Source organism: Bubalus bubalis, chromosome 5 (assembly GCF_019923935.1).
Source record: "Bubalus bubalis isolate 160015118507 breed Murrah chromosome 5, NDDB_SH_1, whole genome shotgun sequence".
NCBI classification, from domain to species: domain Eukaryota; kingdom Metazoa; phylum Chordata; class Mammalia; order Artiodactyla; family Bovidae; genus Bubalus; species Bubalus bubalis.
This window is the reverse complement of record NC_059161.1, coordinates 6,591,574-6,611,406: the sequence shown is the minus strand read 5'-3', so window position 1 is coordinate 6,611,406 and position 19,833 is coordinate 6,591,574.

The window sequence follows — 19,833 nt, the reverse complement described above, 5'->3', positions numbered from 1 at the left end:
GGTTTTAAAAAAATATTCAAATTAAATTAAATGAAAATTCTATTTTAGTCAGAGCTTACACAGGATATTATTTATCACTCTTAAATGTATGAACCCCTCATAGAGAAGACATGTTTCTCATAAACCTCCAATATTTATTTTTATTGCGTCACTTACGCATGTTAACATAAAACTAAGTATCAACTCCTAATAAACACTTCAGGCTCTTAAATCACTATAAAACCCAAACAGACTTATAAAGTTAATATAAATAATAGTATAAACACTGTAAAGTTTAAATTAACTGTAAGTTTATTGTGATGTATGATGTTTGCTGAAAGCAAATCACATCAACATCAGTGATACGGAGTTGCTCTGACCCATGTTCTTCGCCCGCTCCAGTGTTCTTTTCTGGAGAATCCCATGGACAGAGGAGCCTGGCACACGAAGTCCATGGGGTCACAAGAGTCAGACACGACTTAGTGACTAAACTACCACCACCACCACGTTCTTTGGAGATCTTGAGCTTGATGATTCATTTCTTACATCACTCTCCTGTGTTCAGTACATAATACAGCAAAACCTTTATTTCTTCTGTGTGGTATCAGGTCAGTGGGGATTTTTTTAGCCAAATGGCACTGTTATTTTTAAGTCTGTTTTCTTCCTCCTACCTGAGACAAGGTCATGATGTGCTGAAACAATTTGTCAGTGTTTGGGTTTATGTAATCACCCACAGGGTCTAGATATGCTTATGTTAATTTTTTATTATCTATGAAATTAAAAATTCAGATTAAAATAATTTATAAGAAAGCTTTTGGACCATCTATAGAATTTATCTGTAGATACCTGGTTGAGTAACACTGTCTAATGGGAGAAGAATTATTTAAAGCAGAAAAAAATGGAATTATTCTTTCCTTTCCATGGAAGGCTATTGGCTAGAGATGCATTATCTTATTTTTTCTGTTGCTAAATATATTACTTTAAAATTGTTACTAAAATTTGTCTTACAGACATAAAGTGACATATTTATCACAGAAAAATTAAAAGTTATCAGTTTTTTCAGGAAAAAAAAAAAAAAACAACTGAAAACCTCAGAATCCACCTCGCAGAGATAGCCACTGATATCCCTGTGATAGTAATACTTCTTCTATTGCTGCTAATAACATTAGCAATAGCCACAAACCGATAACTACATGCCAGCCAATATTCAAAGCATTTTATATATACTCATTTATTGGCTCTGCAAAAAAAAACCTTATGGCATAGGTACTAGCAGTATTCTTATTTTATGGTGAACTGAGCCCTAAAGAGTGTTGACTGAAAAAAAAAAAAAAGCACGACCTAACAGTTGTGAATTATGTTTTACTCAGTGGATCAATTGAGGATTTAAGCCCAGAGGTAGCCACTCAGACAGCTCTGAGAGAGGGACTGTTCCAAAGAGGTAAAGGAGGATCCAGGATATATAGGAAAATTTGCAACAAAAACCAGGTAGTTAGAACATCAAAAGTTACTTAAAGAAAAACCAGATATCTCAGTTAATGAATTTTCTATATTTCATAATTATAAAATATTTTCATAATTCTATGTATGGGAAAATGCAAGAGTCTGGGCTCATTGAAATTTTTCCTTTGATATTTAGAGCAAGTATCCTGGTTTTTCCATCCTGAAACCTCTCAGAGTACACAGTTGGGGCTGCTGCATGGCTGAAGGTTTAATGGCTGAAACAGTCTTTGTTTACAGACAAGAGTTTAGGTAACTTTCAAACATATAATTACTCTAAGGCAGAATAAAACAGTATCCAAATAAAGCAAATTAAGTCAAATATAGGATCACTTATTTTTCTTACATATACATTAAACATATTGTTGTGTTGATACCAATAATTTTATGGATATCAGAAGAGTATATTCCATTATAAAAATAGATCATATTATCAACCAATATTCCATTGACAGCATTCTAGGTAGTTTTCCATCTTTGAGTATTTTGAGTATTATAGAAAGCTTTCCATTTTGAGTATTATAAAAAGAGTATATATAAAATGTATATACTCAGTATTTGAGTATATAAAAAGATGAACATTCTTAGACCTTAATCTTCAAGCATATTCTTACAAGGTAAATACTTTTTATTTCTTATTTTGCTGAAGAATCTAAGAAGAAAAGAATATGGAAATCTCAGCGTCCTCAGTCTAACACTGTTGCAAGTGCTGACTTTATTCACTGGAAGAGTACTTCGTTTCACACAATGTTCAATTATATGTTTTTTTTAAACACTCAATCAGAAAGTTTACATTTTCCATAGTGCTAATAGGGGCTTTTCAGCTCTAAGTACACAGGAGAATGAGCTACTATAAAACCTAGAGTAACACTTTGAAATAAGTGTCCTAAATTTTCGAACTTAGGAAGCCTCCATTTGGTTGTTCTAAATCAGAAATTGCTGTTCCCAGTGGGTAGGTGGCAGTCCTTTAGGTATTTTTAAAGCTCTGTTTTAGCTGTTTATTTGGAGGAGGAAAGGGAATGAAGTTTTTGGACTAACTGCAGATCTTTTTGCTTTTGCAAGCCTAGTTCTAATTGTTAGTCTTCAAACATTTTAATTTATCAAAGTAATACACACACATCGTTGGAGTTAAACACTATTAAAAGCTTTTGCTTTTGGCAGGTGGAGGGAAGTTCCCTCTCCATCAAGTTCTACCCTCCAGAGGCAACAAATTCTAACGCTTATTTGTCATCTTTCTTTCCCACGTCTCTTCAGTTCTCCACCTCCCTGCTCCTTTACCTCCCTCTTCCTCCTCCCCTTCCTCAACCTCTTTCTCATCCTTCTCCACCTCTTTAGACCACAGTTTCTGAATACAAGGTTCTGTATATTCAAATGTATCAGATGGTCTATAAGCTCCTTTCCTATTATTTCATTTTTTCCCCCCTCGAAATGTTCTTTCAGGATCTCTCTGGATTCCTGCTCCAATCTGGACTGGTTAATCTCCAAGTCTGTTCACTTTATCCTATTTTAGAGCTCCTATTTCCTGGCTTCTGTGCATTCTTTTTCCTTGGTTTTCTTATTTTGAAGGAACCTATCTTCTAGAGTCTTCCAAGGAAAAGGGATACATTGGAAGCAAATTTTTATTCCGTTGTCACACTTGATTCCTCATTTAGGTACATTGAGCATATTGTGCAGAAAAGCATCATCTCTCGGAATTTGAAGGCACTCCTCCGTTTTGTTCTGACTTCTGTTGTTGCAGTTGAGATGTTCAGTGTCATTCAGATCTTGGATACTTTGGATGTGACTTCTTTTTTCTATCTTTGGAAGTTAATAGGTTACTTTTCTCCCTAAAGTTGAATAGTTTTTATAATGTTGTGACTTGTTAAGATCTTTTGTGATTCATTGGTATTGGCATATATTTAAAATAAAAACTCCTTAATATCTGGTACTTACTAGAGTATTCATTTCTTAATTTATTTCTTACTATTTCTTCTTTCTATAATTCTTTATCAAATGTTAGATTTAGTTCATTAATCCTATTTTTAAAATTTTATGGCTTCTATTGACCATACTTTTGTGTTATCATCCAACTTCCTTTAGGTTGTGTCAACTCAACTCTCCATCCTCCTATTTAAGTTTTTATTTTAAATTACCTGTTATGTACCTAATATCCAGGAGAATTTCTTACTTCAAGTTCCTTCTTTTGCCTCCTCTTTCTCCCCTCCTCCTCCTTCCTCCCCCTCACTTTCCCCTCCCCCTCTTCCTTTTCTCCTGCCACCCTTCTTCCAATCTCCCCTCTATCCTCTTCATGATACCATCTTCATAATATCATGATATCATATTCTTCTCTTTGGAAGTAGTATCTCCTATCTCTCTGGGAATGTTAATTATAATTTATTTTAAGTGTTCCCCCCTTTCTCTGCTTTATCTATTGAGTTTCATTTTCCTTGTTTGTTTTATGTCTTTCACATTATATGATACTTGACTATTTATGATTGAAACACTACAAATTTTGTTTTAAGGTGATAGAGTTTTCTATTTAGTCGCTAAGTCATGTCCAACTCTTTGTGACCCCATGGATTGTAGCTCACAAAAGAGAAAGACAGGGAAGCCTGGTGTGCTGCAGTCCATGGGGTCCTGGACTGGTTTGATCTCCTTGAAGTCCAAGGGACTCTCAAAAGTCTTCTCTAGCACCACAGTTTGGAAGCATTGTAGGCTCCTCTGTCCATGAGATTTTCCAGACAAGAATACTGGAGTGGGTTGCCATTTCCTTCTCTGGGGAATCTTCCAGACCCAGGGATCAAACCTGCATCTTCTGCATTGCCAGCAGGTTCTTTATGGACCGAGCCACCGGGAAAGCCTCTTAATAGAGTTTTCTAAGATTGCCAAATAATTTTATGCATGTTTGAGGTAGGCTGTGCTATAGGGTAGCCTATATTGTTGCTCATTGTTCAGTTATTAAGTCATGTTCGACTCTTTGGGACCCCATGGACCAAGCACACCAGGCTTCCCTGTCTTTCAGTATCTCCCAGAGTTTGCTAAAATTCATGTCCATTGAGTCGGTGATGCCATCCAACCATCTCAACCTCTGTTGCCCCCTTCTCCTCCTGCCTTCAACCTTTCCCAGCATCAGGGTATTTTCCAGTGAGTCAGTTTTTCCTATTAGGTGGCCAAAGTACTGGAGCTTCAGCTTCATCATCAGTCCTTCCAATGAAAATTCAGGATTGATTTCTTTTAGGATTGACTGGTTTGATCTCCTTGCAGTCCAAGGGACTCCCAAAAGTCTTCTTTAGCACTACAGTTTGAAAGCATCGATTCTTTGGTGCTCAGCTTTCTTTATGATCCAACTCTCACACCCATACATGACTACAGGAAAAACAAAAGTCTTGACCAGATGAACCTTTTGACAGCAGAGTGATATCTCTGCTTTTTAATACACTGTCTAGGTTTGTCATGGGAGAAGGCACCCCACTCCAGTACTGTTGCCTGGAAAATCCCATGGATGGAGGAGCCTGGTAGGCTGCAGTCCATGGGGTTGCACAGAGTCGGACTCAACTGAAGCAACTTAGCTGCAGCAGTAGCAGAAGGTTTGTCATAGCTTTTCTTTTAAGGAGCAAACATCTTTTAATTTTGTGGTTGAAGTCACTGTCTGCAGTGATTTTGGAGCCCAAGTAAATAAAATCTGTCACTCTTTCCACTTTTCCCCCTTCTATTTGCCATGAAATGATGGGACCAGATGCCATGATCTTAGTTTTTGAGTATTGAGTTTTAAATCTTTTATATTCTCCTCTTTCACCTTCGTCAAGAGGTTCATTAGCTCCTTCTGCTTTCTGCCATTAAAGTGGTATTTTCTGAATATCTGAGGTTATTGATATCTCTCCTAGCAATCTTTATTCCAGCTTGTGCTTCATTCAGTCCATTATTTCTCATGATGTACTCTGCATATAAGTTAAATAAGCAGGGTGACAATATACAGCCTTGAAGTAATCCTTTCCTAATTTTCAACCAGTCCATTGTTCTATGTCCAGTTTTAACTGTTGCTTCTTAACCTGCATACAGGTTTCTCAAGAGAGAGATAAGGTGGTCTGGTATTCCCATCTCTTTAAGAATTTTCCAGTTTGTTGTGATCCACACAGTCAAAGACTTCAGCATAGTCAATGAAGTAGATATTTTCCCGGAACTCCCTTGCTTTTGCTATGATCCAGCAGTTGTTGGCAATTTGATCTATGGTTCTTCTGCCTTTTTAAAATCCAGTTCGTACATCTGGAAGTCCTCCTTTCACATACTATGAACCTAGCTTGAAGGAGTTTGAACATTACTTTGCTAGCATGTGTTCTATATTAAGAAACATCCAATAATAGTATCTGTGTGTTTCCTTTTGAGTCTGTAGATACTCTCCAAAGAAGGTTCTTCCCTGCCATGGGTGACATAGAAGAAGCTGAGCGGCTGGGCAGAAGGATAATGATGCAGATTTAAAACAGAATTTCCACCAATCTTCCTGATTTATACTCCACCTCTTATTCCAATTCATTTTATTTGATGTCTATAATTCTGAACTTTTCTGTGCTTGCCCCATTGGTTTCCCTATCTCTGTTCAACTGAGTTTTAAATTTGTTACTATTTATTCATCACTTCTGATTTTCACATATTCTACTTGTGAGTTACAAGTGTCCTGCATTCATTAAATGCAGAATTTATGTGTCTCCTTTGTTTGTGTGTGTGTGTTGACACTTGACATCTTTATCCACTTAAATCTAAAATACCCTCCTATTTTTTAATTGGAAGAACACTGCTTTACAGAGTTATGCTTGTTTCTGCCTTATGACAAGGCACATCAGCCACAATTATAGATATATCCCCTCCCTCCTGAGCCTCTCTCCCCTCCCTTCGACCCCACGCCTGTCGGTCATCACAGAGTACCCGGATGTGCTCCCCGTGTCATATAACAACTTCTCACCAGTTATCTCTTTCCGCATGGTTGTGTACGTATGTTGATGCTGCTTTCTCCATCCGTCCTCCTCGCTCCTTGCCCCACTGTGTCCACAGTCTTATTCTTTATATCTGCGTCTCCACTCCTTCCCTCCAAATAGATTCATCAATGCCATTTTTCTAGAATCCATATATTCAGTGATAGACTATATTTGTTTTTCTATTTCTGACTTACTTCACTCTGTGTAACAGGCTCTAGGTTCATCCACCTCACTAGAACTGATTCAAATTTATTCTTTTTTATGTCTGAGTAATATTCCATTGTGTATATTCACCACATCTTCTTTATCCATTCATCTGTTGATGGACATCTAGGTTGCTTCCATGTCCTGGCTATTGTAAATAATGCTGCTATGAACATTGGGGTACATGTATCTTTCTCAGTTATGATTTTCTCAGAGTGTATGCCCAGTAGTGGGATTGCTGGGTTATATGGTAGTTTTATTCCTAGTTTTTTTTTTTTAAGGAGTTTCTTACTGTTCTCCATAGTGGCTGTATCAATTTACATTCCCACCAACAGTGAGGAAGGGTTCTCTTTTCTCCACATCCTCTCCAGCATTTATTATATGTAGATTTTTTGATGATGGCCATTCTGATTGGCATGAGGTGATGACTCATTGTAATTTTGATTTCATTTCTGTAATAATTAGTGATCCTGAGCATATTTTCATGTGTCTTTCGGCCATCTGTTCTCCTATTTTTAAAAGCTTCTTTAAAAGTAAAATAGACGCCTATTAAGAGGATGCATTTAGGTTAGAACTAGTGGTCTTTTGGAGCTGAGAGAGACCACTAGACCACTATAAAGAATCCACATGGAGACTAGAATGATCAATTACTTAGTGAGATCTTTTTGAGAATTACTCCATGAGATAAAATTCTGTAGTTTTACCTAAAATTTCCTCCTAGAGTATTTCACTGTACCTCATCATTATGTATATGACTTCACCTGCTAAAGTCCATGTTTAAATACTGTGTTCTCCATGAAGCCATCTCTGATCATCAGAGCTAATAATAATCTTTCCGTTCTCTGAAATATATGGCATTTGATGTATTATTTTCTTATACTGGTTGTTCATATTTACATATTTACCCAGAATTGTAATTATGTTTACATATCTCCAGCAGGAGCATTTTTACATGAATTCTTTACTCCCTTTATCCTTGAGGATGGGAATTCATATCTGTTTATCTTTCAAGAGCTCCTGGCTCCTAACAGTGCCTAGGGAAGAGCATGTACACAGTTAATGCTGAACAAATGTGCGAAAGTACGGAGGTTACAACAATCTTTGCTTCTGGAAAAATAGAAGGTGCATTTTGAGGTTTTCCATTTTGCTATAATTAGGAAGTTTAACCAAGAATGGATCAAGTGCACTTCTTACCTGTAACTTTCTGTGTATTCTGAAATTTGAGTCAGAACTATGATAGTTCTTTCTGTATCACATTTGCTGTATTATAAATGTTCCTCTGAAGTTCTTCACTGGGGTTATTACCTTCTTAGGAATAATCACATCAAGGAGTTGGCCAGCTTCTTCTAAAAAATTGCTTTAGGCACAACTTGTCTTTTTTGCCTTCCTGCTGGACCCTCTTCTTCACCTTTGTGCAGTGATCAAGTACCCAGAACAGTCTTGGGAGTGTCAATTGAATAATGAGAAAAAGTATAATGTCTTAACAGACATAGGTCTGGACATTGCCTTTACCGCTATGGGCTGGGCAATCCTGGACAAGTGAGTAAATCTTTCATCATGAAAACATCCACTTGTACAAAATGAAGAAAACATTATCCTCCACAAGACAGTCATCAAGGTGAAACAAATAACATATATAAAGTACTTAGAATACAGAAGACATGGGATAGATCATCTTTGCTTTTCCTTTCTTAAGACAAGCATTGACTTTTTCCAGGAATATTGGCATTTTAAAAATAGATGCACTGAGAGAGCAACGCTTAACTCAAAAGAAAACTCCCCTTGTGTGCCATCTCATGATTTTTGTTTGAGGACTTCTAGACATCCTGTATTAAAGCACCCACAAGTTCAGAATCCCTTTCCATGCCCCTACTTCTTAAGGAAGAACACATATAAGGAAACATGGTTCAGAAAGTTGAAGCAAGGCAAAGAAAACCACCTTTTCCTAACCTTCATTGGAAGTCTTTCAAGAATGTTTGAAGGGAGCAAGTAAGCTTTTGTTTGTTACCTGTCTTTGTCCCACTTTCAAAGTTTATCTTATCATAGGATGTGAGAATATGTATTTCAGGGCATCTGTTCTAAATAAATTATCTCTGTGTTTGTCCTTTTTAAGTTGGTGCAGCCCTAGATGATGGAGGGAGAAAGGAAAACTTTGTACCAGTAGAGAGATTGAGGTGCTGGTTCTGGGGTTGTGGGACCATTTCAAAAACTACCCAGAGTATCAGAGTCTTTGGGGAAGCAGTACTTGACAAGATGAATCACCTGTGATTAACTCTGTCAGACTCCCTCCTGCCTTCCAAGGTATTTTCAGACACTTGCCAGGCATGTGTTCTAGTGTATATATTTTATTTTCTGCATGAAGGTGTGGAATGGATTATTGTCCTTTCAAAAAACTCTATGGCAGCCTTAGAAAAATCCATCCTGCCACATTTCCATGAGTTAATGCTATTCACAATTGGGGTTTTCCTGTTGCCTCAGATGGTAAAGAATCTGCCTGCAATGCAGGACATGCAGGTTCAATCCCTGGGTTGGGAAGATCCCCTGGAGAAAAAAATGGCAACCGACTCTAGTACGCTTGCCTAGAGAATCCCATGGACAGAGGAGCCTGGCAGGCTACAGTACGTGGGGTCGCAAACGTTGGACATGACTGGGCGACTAACACACACAATATATTTATGCGTCTTCTTGTTTTTTGTCCCAAAGTCAAGCCCATTACTCTTTGACAAGTGGCAGAAGTGAAATGCTACTTCATAACAACAAAGTCTGTCAAAATCAGGGGGAGGCTGAGGCTCCTTCCTTCTGATAATTCATTAGGGAAACACATGGCATGCTCTTTGGGAAGGGAGGAAAGTGCTTCCCCTCAGATGTCACAAAGGGGAAGTGACATTTACTGCTGCCATACAAGGGGCTGAGCCTGAACTATCTGAGGTCATCTGCCCACCGGTCCTGAGGAATGCGCCAAATACTTTCATTTTCAAAATAAAGTAGCTCGGCAAGGTGGAAATTTCCATAATGTGATAGAAATCATTAGGTATCAAGACAGGGACTTAGCCTGTTCTTTTCTGATTATACACACCTACCTCACTTTATTGCTTTTCTCTTTATGGCACTTCATACATGTGGTGGGCTGTTTTGAAGTTGGAAGTTGGTGAACCTTTGTTTTAAAAAATACTTTTTAAATGTATGTATTAATTTTTTTTGAAGATTCAAGTTCAGTTGCTCGTGTCCGACGCTTTGCAACCGCATGGACTGCAACATGCCAGGCTTCCCTGTCCATCACCAACTCCCGGAGTTTACTTTCCATTTATAGCTATTATAAAATATTGGCTGTATTTCCCATGTTCTGCTGTACAGTACATCCTTGAGTGTATCTTATACCCACTAGTTTGTATCTCCCACTTCTCTGCCTCTTTCTTTCCCCTTTTCCCCTCCCCCTGGCAACCCCTAGTTTGTTCTCTGTATCTGTGAGGCCGCGTGAGGCTGCTTCGTTTTGTTATATTCACAGTTAGCTGTATTTTTTGGATTCCACATATAAGTGATATCATACAGCCCTGAAGGTTTATGGCAACCCTGCATCAAGCAAGTTTATTGGCAACTCTTTTCCAACAGCGCTGGCTCCTTTTACGGCTCTGTGTCCCATTTGGGTGATTCTCACAATATTTCAAGCTTCTCCTTATTACATGGTTATGGTGGTCTGTGATCAGTGATTGCTGGTGTCACTGCTGCAAGTCGCAGAGGCTCAGATGATGGCTAGCAATAAAGCATCTTTAATTAAGGACTGTGCATTATTTGTTTAGACATAATGCTATCGCACATTTAAGTTATGGTATATAAACGTAACTTCTATATGCACTGGGACACCAAAAGTTTGTGACTCTCTCTATTGTGATTTTGCTTTAAGGCTGTTGTTGGCAATCGAACCTTCTGTATCCCGAGTTCTGCTTGTATCGTGCTCCCTTCCAGGATGGGATGGACTAGATAGATCCATAGAAAAACTGTCAAACAAATATTTAAAGTTAGGTGTGAACTTCAGGTGTCGATCACTCCTCCACGCTAATTGTCCTCTTGCCGCCCCTGAGAATGGATACCTCTTCACCAGCTGCTTCTTCCTGAAGGCTGAGCTGCACCCACAGTTCACTCATAGTGTAGAACGAGCTTTTCCCTGTCTTCATTTTCTCGTCTACCTCTGCGCAAGAAAAATACATTTTCTCCTGGAGAGAAAAGAGGGCGTTGTCGCCATCTGGTCTGATTCCAGAGTCGCCCTGCTGCAGGAATGAAAAGCCAGACCTCCCCAGGATTCCGTTTGCCATGCGTGGCTCCTACCATTGCAGCCGTGGAGCACCGAGGAGATAAAATTGCCTCTCGGCAAGGAACCTAGGAGGCCAGCCTAGGCTTAGCAGTCCTTCCCTGTCTTGAGTCACACCCACGTGGAGCCACTTCTCTCGTTCTCTCTCTCAGACCAAACCTTAGAGGCTACTGGCCAGAGGTACACGCCAAACAAGTTCAACCATACTGTTTAGCTGCTGGTGGTGGAGTTAGAATTTCTCTCTCTCAACCTTTGGAAAACTCCAAATCCTGGACATATGTGCCAAGCTGGCAGATGTAGTTTTCTGTGGTCCAAGCTAGGCTTCAGTAATGGATATAGAGCATCCGCTTCTCTTTCCTGGTTACTTTGAGCCAGGCATTGGCACAGGCAGTATTGCCAAACAAATGGCATTTTTGTGCCATTTGGGAAAATTGACTTCCCTAATTAACTTACTCATACAAATGCACTCAGGATAAAGACATTAGGATGATTACCTAGAAAATTACTACCTTGGTAGAGTCCCTCGTGCCCCCTTTTGCCTCTTAAATGTGCCAAGAACAAAAATCACTCTGATGACATTGTTAGATTGCAGAGAGCAAATAACTGATGAACGAAAGGATGGCGCCTTGTGTTGGCTCCTTTAACCCTGATTTTAGCTCGTGGATTCTGCTCAGCGTGGGGTAGCCAAGAAATGATTTTCTCCTTCCAGAGGGGAGCACTGGTGAAGATCAGAATGACTTCTTGGTGTGTATTCAAGCACCTTTTCCAGCGCTAGGCTACACAGCAATTACAGCTAAATGAGTTTTGTATCAATTAGGATTGCTAGGAGGGTACTCTGGGGGGACTAGCAGGAGGCCTACATTTCAGAAACAAGAGGTTGTAAAATTTCATTTGTTTATCCAGCTTCAAAATGGAGCTTTATTATTTTACTTTATGAACCTAGGAATCTTCACCTAGAGCTTCAGCAATCTGAAACATTTCTAGCCCTGGGGGAATTTTACTTCCTGTTTTTGAAATATTCTGTGTATAGGTGTTGGTCATTCTTATCAGAAATCAAAGATTTCTGGAAAATGTCCACCATTTTTGTGGTTTCACTTCTTTTTACTATATCGTGTATGTGTGTGTGTGTGTGTGTGTGTTAGTCACCCAGTCGTGTCCGATTCTTTGCAACCCCATGGACTGTAGCCTGCCAAGCTCCTCTGTCCATGGAGTTCTCTAGGCAAGAATACTGGAGTGGGTTGCCATTCCTTTCTCTGTGGGGATCTTTCCAAACCAGGGAATGAACCCCGGTCTTCCGCATTGCAGGCAGATTCTTTATCATCTGAGCCACCAGGGAACTATATCATGTGAGTAGGTAACTCCTGAAATAAAATGTATAATTTCCCAAATTGTGTTCTATGTTCTTTGCTAGATCAGCATGGAGAGAAGTCAGAAGATGTGGGGTGTGGTTCTTGTCATTGGTATATGGAGGTAATGGTGTGTGCGTCCTGCAAAAATTAGAGATAAATTTGTATTCTGAGTTCAAATGAATGGTTTTTAACTCTGCTGCACATTAGATTCATCTAGTGAGTTTTTAAAAGTGCCGGTGTCTGAGCCCCAACTTAGACCAGTTAAATTAATCTCCCTGGAAGGTGGAGTCAAGATATCTCAAAAGCCCCCCCAGAATATATTAGTCAGCCAGGGCTGAGAACCAATCATTCATTACTTTCATAAATATGTAGTCATTCCCTACTATACGCTAGGCCCCATTCTAGAGGCTGGCGAGGTAGCAATGAACAAATCACATAAAACCTCTGCCTTTATAGAGCTTATATGCTAGCAGGTTTTGACTGACAACAAACAAATAAATCAATAGCATTCATGGTATAAGTCCATGAAAAGTGTTAAGAAGAAAAATCAAAGAAGGAAGAGAAACATCCCTTATGCGAGGGGAGGCATTGAAACATTTGCAGGGTATCCAAGGGTCCCCTCCTGAGAACACAATATTGCACAAAGGCCAGGAGGAGGTGGGCAAGAGTCTCTGAGCAGAGGGAACAGCAAGTCTAGAAGTGGAGTATGGCTGTTTCAGGAAAAACACAGGTGCTAAAGTGCATGTAAATTACTGGTCTAAGCTAATAAAATCCACACAATAGCTACAAGATGAACTACTTGTGGGAGTAAACCAGAAGACTGTGTATAAATGTGTGATTGATAATTTTGAAAATATTCTGAACTATACAGCTATTATCTTAAGGAAGCAGGCAGTGACGTGATGACAAGTTAGTAAGGGAAGCCCCAAGAATACCGGCGTCGGTTGCCATTTCTTTCTCCAGGGGATCTTTCCGACCCAGGGATTGAGCCAGGGTCTCCTGCATTTCAGGCAGAGTCTTTAGCTGAGCCACCAGGGAAGCCCAAACTGATGTGAAGTATATTCCATTTTGGGTTTCCCTGGTGGCTCAGCCAGTAAAGAATCTGCCTGCAATGTGGAGACCTGGGTTCCATCTCTAGGTCTGAAAGACCTCCTGGAGAACAGAATGGCAACCCACTCCAGTATTTTTGCCTGGAGAATCCCATGGACAGAGGAGCCTAACAGGCTACAGTCCATAGGATTGCAAAGAGTCAGACACGACTGAACAACTAACACGTAACACTTCATATTCCATTTTAGCCTATTTGGGAAAGGCAGTAGGAGTAGGAAATAGATCAATCTAGAGAACAAAATAAGGCAGCAAAAGGAATAAGAAAGGTCCTCTTCGCACTAGTGGGTGGGGGAGGGTACAAGGATGCCTGTGTCTTGAGAGGTCATGGGAAGTGTGTGGTTAACATTTGAATCACATAACTGACAATCATCATTGCTAGTCAATGTTGTTCAGGCCAACAAAATAATTTTGGGAGGGAGGGCTTCACTTCACATGCTAAACTCTAGGTCTACCCATGTTGCTGCAAGTGGTATCATTGCATTTTTACGGCTGAGTAATATTCCATTGTATATACATACCGCATCTTCTTTATCCATTCATTTGGCAATGGCCATTTAAGTTGCTTCCATATCTTTACCATAGTTAGTGAAGTTAGTCAGACAGAGAAAGGCAAGCAACATAGATACCATTTCTATTTGGAATTTAAATAAATAATACAGATGAACTTGTTTACAAAATAGAAATAGACTCACAAACATAGAAAACAAACTTATGGTTACAGAAGAGGATAGTAGGAAATGGAGGAGATAAATTAGGAATTTAGGATTAATATATATACAGTACTGTTTATAAAAATAGCTAAACAATAAGGACATACTGTATAACATACATAGGACCTACTGTATGGCCTTTGTATAGCATATTATACTTAATATGCTATAATAATCCATAATAGAATATAATCTGAAAAAGAATACATGTATATGCATGAATAATGAATCAATTTGCATACACTTGAAACTAACACAACATTGTAAATTAACTATACTTCAAAAAATTAATAGTAAAGAGATACTAGAAGAAAAACTTGGCTTCTACTATATCTAGCTCATAGGGAATGATTGGGTTGATGAGCCAGGATGAACACATAGCTAGCTTAACTGTACTTCTTATGAAACATAAGGGAATTACAATTGAGATTCTAGTTATCAGTCTCGGTGAACTTTGTATGAGCTCGTTTCCCCTGAGTTAGATCACTTCAGTATTAAATACTGAGAAGGTAAGGACTTGGAGCCTGTGGATGTGAGACGGTGAATTTAGGGTAAGACAATGCCTCTTTCTTGGACCTCTCAGGCCCCCTAGCCTGCTGACCTCTCTAGCTTTTGTTTTTTGATTGCCATGTGACACATTTTCTATCCAAAGCAGCAACACCTTGTTCAACCCCTATCTTGCTGCCTGGCTATTGTTTTTACATAGCATAAATCAGAATAATACCTAATATCTTATCTATCTCTTCTAGCTGACAAGAAAATCAGAAGTGATAAAATACATTAATTTAAGGTGCTAAAAATGTGTACAATAAGATGTTTTATTATTAACAATAATAAGAGTACCTCTAGGTAAATGAAGAGTTAAAAATCTGATAAAGCCACCTGGCATTTACCATAGGTGTCCATTAGACTTACTGTCTCTTGTAGATAACTATATCTTTTATTTAAAAACTAACTTTATGTGTATAGTTACATACAAAAATGTTTAGAAAGTTAATATAGCAAAATATAAATAGTGGTTATATCTTGATAATAGGATTTTAAATTACTTTTTTTCTTTTCTTGTGAATACAGCTATATTTTATATTCATTTTACAGAAATATTCATATACCATTATATATAACATATCTGTATTAAAATATTGATATAATTATATGATGTATGTTAATATATAATTATATATTGTATTGCATATAATTATATTATTTTGTATATAATTGCTTGTTGTTTAGTTGCTAAGTCATGTCATACTCTTTTGTGACCCGCATGGACCATAGCCCCACCAAACTCTGTAAATGGGATTTTCCAGGCAAATATACAGGAATGGGTAGCCATTTCCTTCTCTGGGGGATCTTCCTGACTCAAATCCATGTCTCCTGCATTTCAGGCAGAGTCTTTACCAACTGAGCCACCAGGAAATCCAATAGAATTATAATTATATACAATTAATTATGTAATATTATATATGTTCGGAGAAGGCAATGGCATCCCACTCCAGTACTCTTGCTTGGAAAATCCCATGGACGGAGGAGCCTGTTAGGCTGCAGTCCGTGGGGTCGCTAAGAGTCGGACACGACTGAGCGACTTCACTTTCACTTTCATGCATTGGAGAAGGAAATGGCAACCCACTCCAGTGTTCTTGCCTGGAGAATCCCAGAGATGGGGGAGCCTGGTGGGCTGCCGCCTGTGGGGTCACACAGAGTTGGACACAACTGAAGTGACTTAGCATAGCATAGCATATATGTTAACGAAGATATGACTATTAAATCATTTAAATAATATTGAATATATCAATATCTTTATATTCTAAATATTCAATAATACCTATTTAGAGGATGAAACGAAAGTTACTTTTAATAGAGCACACTCAGCTTTTTATGTAGTTGTTGAATAAATGACATCCTTGGTAACAGGCATGGTGATGAGGTTTGTGAATCATAGTTTTCCTATGTCAGTCAATAAAAGCAGTATCCCAGAGCTCTGAAAAATGTGACCCAGCCCACCTTTTGAACACAGTACCCAACTCAGGCTGTGGGGCTGTTTCAGAGCCATGTTTCTACTCAGAGGTTCCCAACAGATGTTCTGGGCTGTTTTCTATTCTTTTTGCAAATATCAAGAGTTCTTACAGAGGAAAACAAAGGGCAGAATTAGAACCAAGATAAGGAAATGTGAATGAGGTAGTCTGTAAAGCCTTCTTGACTTCAGCTAAGGAATAATTAACAGAAGAACTTGGTTCAAAGAAAATTAGTTGCTTCTCTTCTAGAAACTTCTCTTGCTGGGACACAGTCCAGCTGCTCATGCAGCCTGGGAGAATGAATTAGAAGGAAAAGAAGACAGATTGGGACCTTTCACCTTCTGTGAAGAGGAGTCCTTAAGTCAGTTAACAGTCATAAGTGTTCATGTCCGCTGGCCGGAGCACAGAAACACCTGTAGACAACTTTCAATTGATTGGTCTGCTTGCAGCGAGAGAGAATGGATATTAATGGGGAAATGTGGGGTATCTCAAAAGAGAGCAGTTAGGGAGGGATTCTCATTGACTGTGAGGAGGGCGGTGAAGTCATCATAGGATAGTCTTGGCAGGGATTGCTTAGAATCCACCAGTTACAGAGTTGCTTGCTCAGTGGTTTAACCTTTAGAACTGAATCTGTGAAGGGTTACTTGTGTGGTCAGTTTTTCTGTTGGAGAAGGCAATTTGCACCCCACTCCAGTACTCTTGCCTGGAAAATTCCATGAACGGAGGAGCCTGGTAGGCTGCAGTCCATGGGGTTGCTAGAGTCGGACACGACTGAGCGACTTCACTTTCACTTTTCACTCTCATGCACTGGAGAAGGATATGGCAGCCCACTCCAGTGTTCTTGCCTGGAGATTCCCAGGAATGGGGGAGCCTGGTGGGCTGCCGTCTATGGGGTCGCACAGAGTTGGACACGACTGAAGCGACTTAGCAGCAGCAGCAGTTTTTCTGTAGTCACTTAGAGCCCATGAGTCAGAAAGAGCTGGTGTTTAAAGTTTGAGTTTACATAGTTATCATCCTTTTCTGGTGTAATACAGTGGATGCATTTTGTAAGTCACGGTACAGTTATGCACATTACGGCTTTTACTTCAATTCCATTGGGTGAACACATTTCAGGGAAGAAACAGGGATAGGAAAGTGCAGAAAGAGATGGAGGAGAAGATACAGGCACTTGAGCATCCCGTACATGTGAAGGATAATGTTTGTAAATATTGTACACATGATTCTGTGTACTTTACTCTCCTTCCAGTTTTATTCAACAAACTGTGTTCCAGTAGAAAAAGCAATAAACCCTAGCAAATCTTTCCAGAGGTTAAGGTAAGACTTTCTTCTCATTTGTTTGTCCTTTATAAAAATCGGATGCTTAACAAATCTCTCCATTTCTTGTCATCAACATGATTAGCCGTTTAGTCCTTGGACTTTGCCACTATTTCCTGTTGATCCTAAAAATCTAATATAGAAGTTGCAGATGCCCGTTGGGGACTCTTTACCGGCATGGTCCTGAGGCTTCCTGTTTTGGTCCGTTCCCACCTCCAAGAGACACGCTCTTTGTGAATAAGTCTCTGTATCTTTTGTCAACATCAGCATTTGTTTCTCCTTCCAAATATTTTACCCATTGGATCAGAAAGCATGACCCATGAAATCGACCCCCCCATATTTTTGCTTGTCCTTTTCGAAGTTGGCATCAGATGTGTCAGGGTCTGAACTAATCCATATTTCTCCAGGCTGTTCATTTGTTGCAATTGGCATTTCTATAGCTTTCTCTCAGATCTTTCTTTAGCCTGAGAAATACCCCACGGCCGTAAAGGGTAGCTGGAAACCCATTCTGATCTGGGTAGATAGAAGGAAATAGAATTTGCCTGAAGGCTCATACTGAGACCAAAATTAGGGACTGGAACACACAGTAACTTTCTGATTCCCATTTCCTCTTCAGATCCCTCAATTTGAATACTCCAGCTTTTGGTTCTGTCTCTGATACAACCATTGACAATCATCGAATTCTAAGAAATCATTAAGGAGCCACAAGTAGTCCTTCTTTTTGCAAATCCTCAGAGACTGGCCACAGGAAGGAGCTAGGAGTAAGACACAGGAGGAGAAGGCAGAAAGTTGAAACATGGCTGTGGCCATTGGCCTTTTGGTAGGGTTTTCTTCATGGCTTCACCCAACTTTGCCTTGTTTTTCCTTCTTTATTTTATTTTTTCCCTAACTTTTCTGGAGTTATGCACCTTGCGATACATTCATACACTGTGAAAGATGGCAAGTTTCACGTGGAAATGAGATGTGTCCTTCATTAGATTTCTTTCCTCTCTGCCTGGGGAAAAACGTTTAACTCCTTTGTTTCAATCCTTTTTCTGTTAGCGGCTGTTTCATAATACAACACAATAAAATGAAAGAAAATACTAATAGCCATGTTTTTGCATATTTAAAATACGCAGAGCCATAGTTTAAGCAGACTCAGAGAAGGCCAAGGACCCTAGAGAGATCAAAGCACTGCCATGGCTGGGCTAGGGATACCAGGATTAGTTAGTGTAGGCTGGGTGATTCGTAAACTAATTTTGGACTTAAAAATTTTACTTAATTTCTTTAAACAGCAGCTCCCTAGAGTCACATTACATTTGACGGGAATGGAGGGGGCAGGGTCTTATGCTGGTAGAGCAGCTAATACTAAAACACGATTCTGACACTGAAGAATTGGCTTTTTGAGACTCGGATTTCCCCCTGAATTGATGGCTTTACGAAACTAAGACACAGCCTTCTAGGATACAAACAACAATCTGGGTTACAAAGCAGTTGAGGGTCTTCAGAAAAGATCCACCATCAGGCAAGCAAGTTATGGATTTCACTCACTGAGCCAACCACAGAGACCAGTTTTGTGGGCCTGGTGAAGTTGTTTTGTTTTTGTCCTAGTCCAAATAACAGGTGATAATTTGTGTCTTTTTACTTCCTAGATTTATTGAAGAAAATTCTGAACATGACATGAATTTAGGACTGTTTTGGTGCTCCTATGTGTTCCTTCTGTATGGAATGTCCCTTTCCCCAAATCTATTTCAAAAACTCCTGTCCAAATAATATGCCTCTCCACATGCCTTCTTCCCTCGACCTCCCAGGTTGAATCCATTACTCCATTCTCAAAGACCTTCTTTATGGCCAAATGGACTCAGAGCTGCTTCAGAGATGCTGTTTGTATGTGCGTGATAAGTCTCTTCAGTCATGTCTGACTCTTTGTGACGCCATGGACTGTAGCCCACTAGGCTCCTCTGTCCATGGAGATTCTATGGTAAGAATACTGGAGTGGGCTGCCATGCCCTCCTCCAGGGGATCTTCCCAACCCAAGGATTGAACCTGCGTTTCCTGTGGCTCTTGAATTGCAGGTGGATTATTTACCACTGAGCCACCAAGGAAGCCCAGAGATGCTGTTAAGGCTTCTTTTATCCACAAGCTTAACACAATAGCTTGTTCACAGGCCCTCAACAAACTAGACTACCTCTTCATTCTTCTTAGAAATATTTCCAGGTTGCCATGTAAAAGGGTGATCCCACCTAGGAGATTTCACATAAAATCCATTCTGCCCTGTCTCTTAGGCCACAACTGCAAAGTCTTTTCTTTACAGAAGTTCAAGTGTGGGATTTTTACCTTGGACTTTACCCTTCAAAAACTGCTCAGAGAAATGGCAATTTCAAGTCATTCTTTAAAGGAAAGATAGGAGCTGGGCTG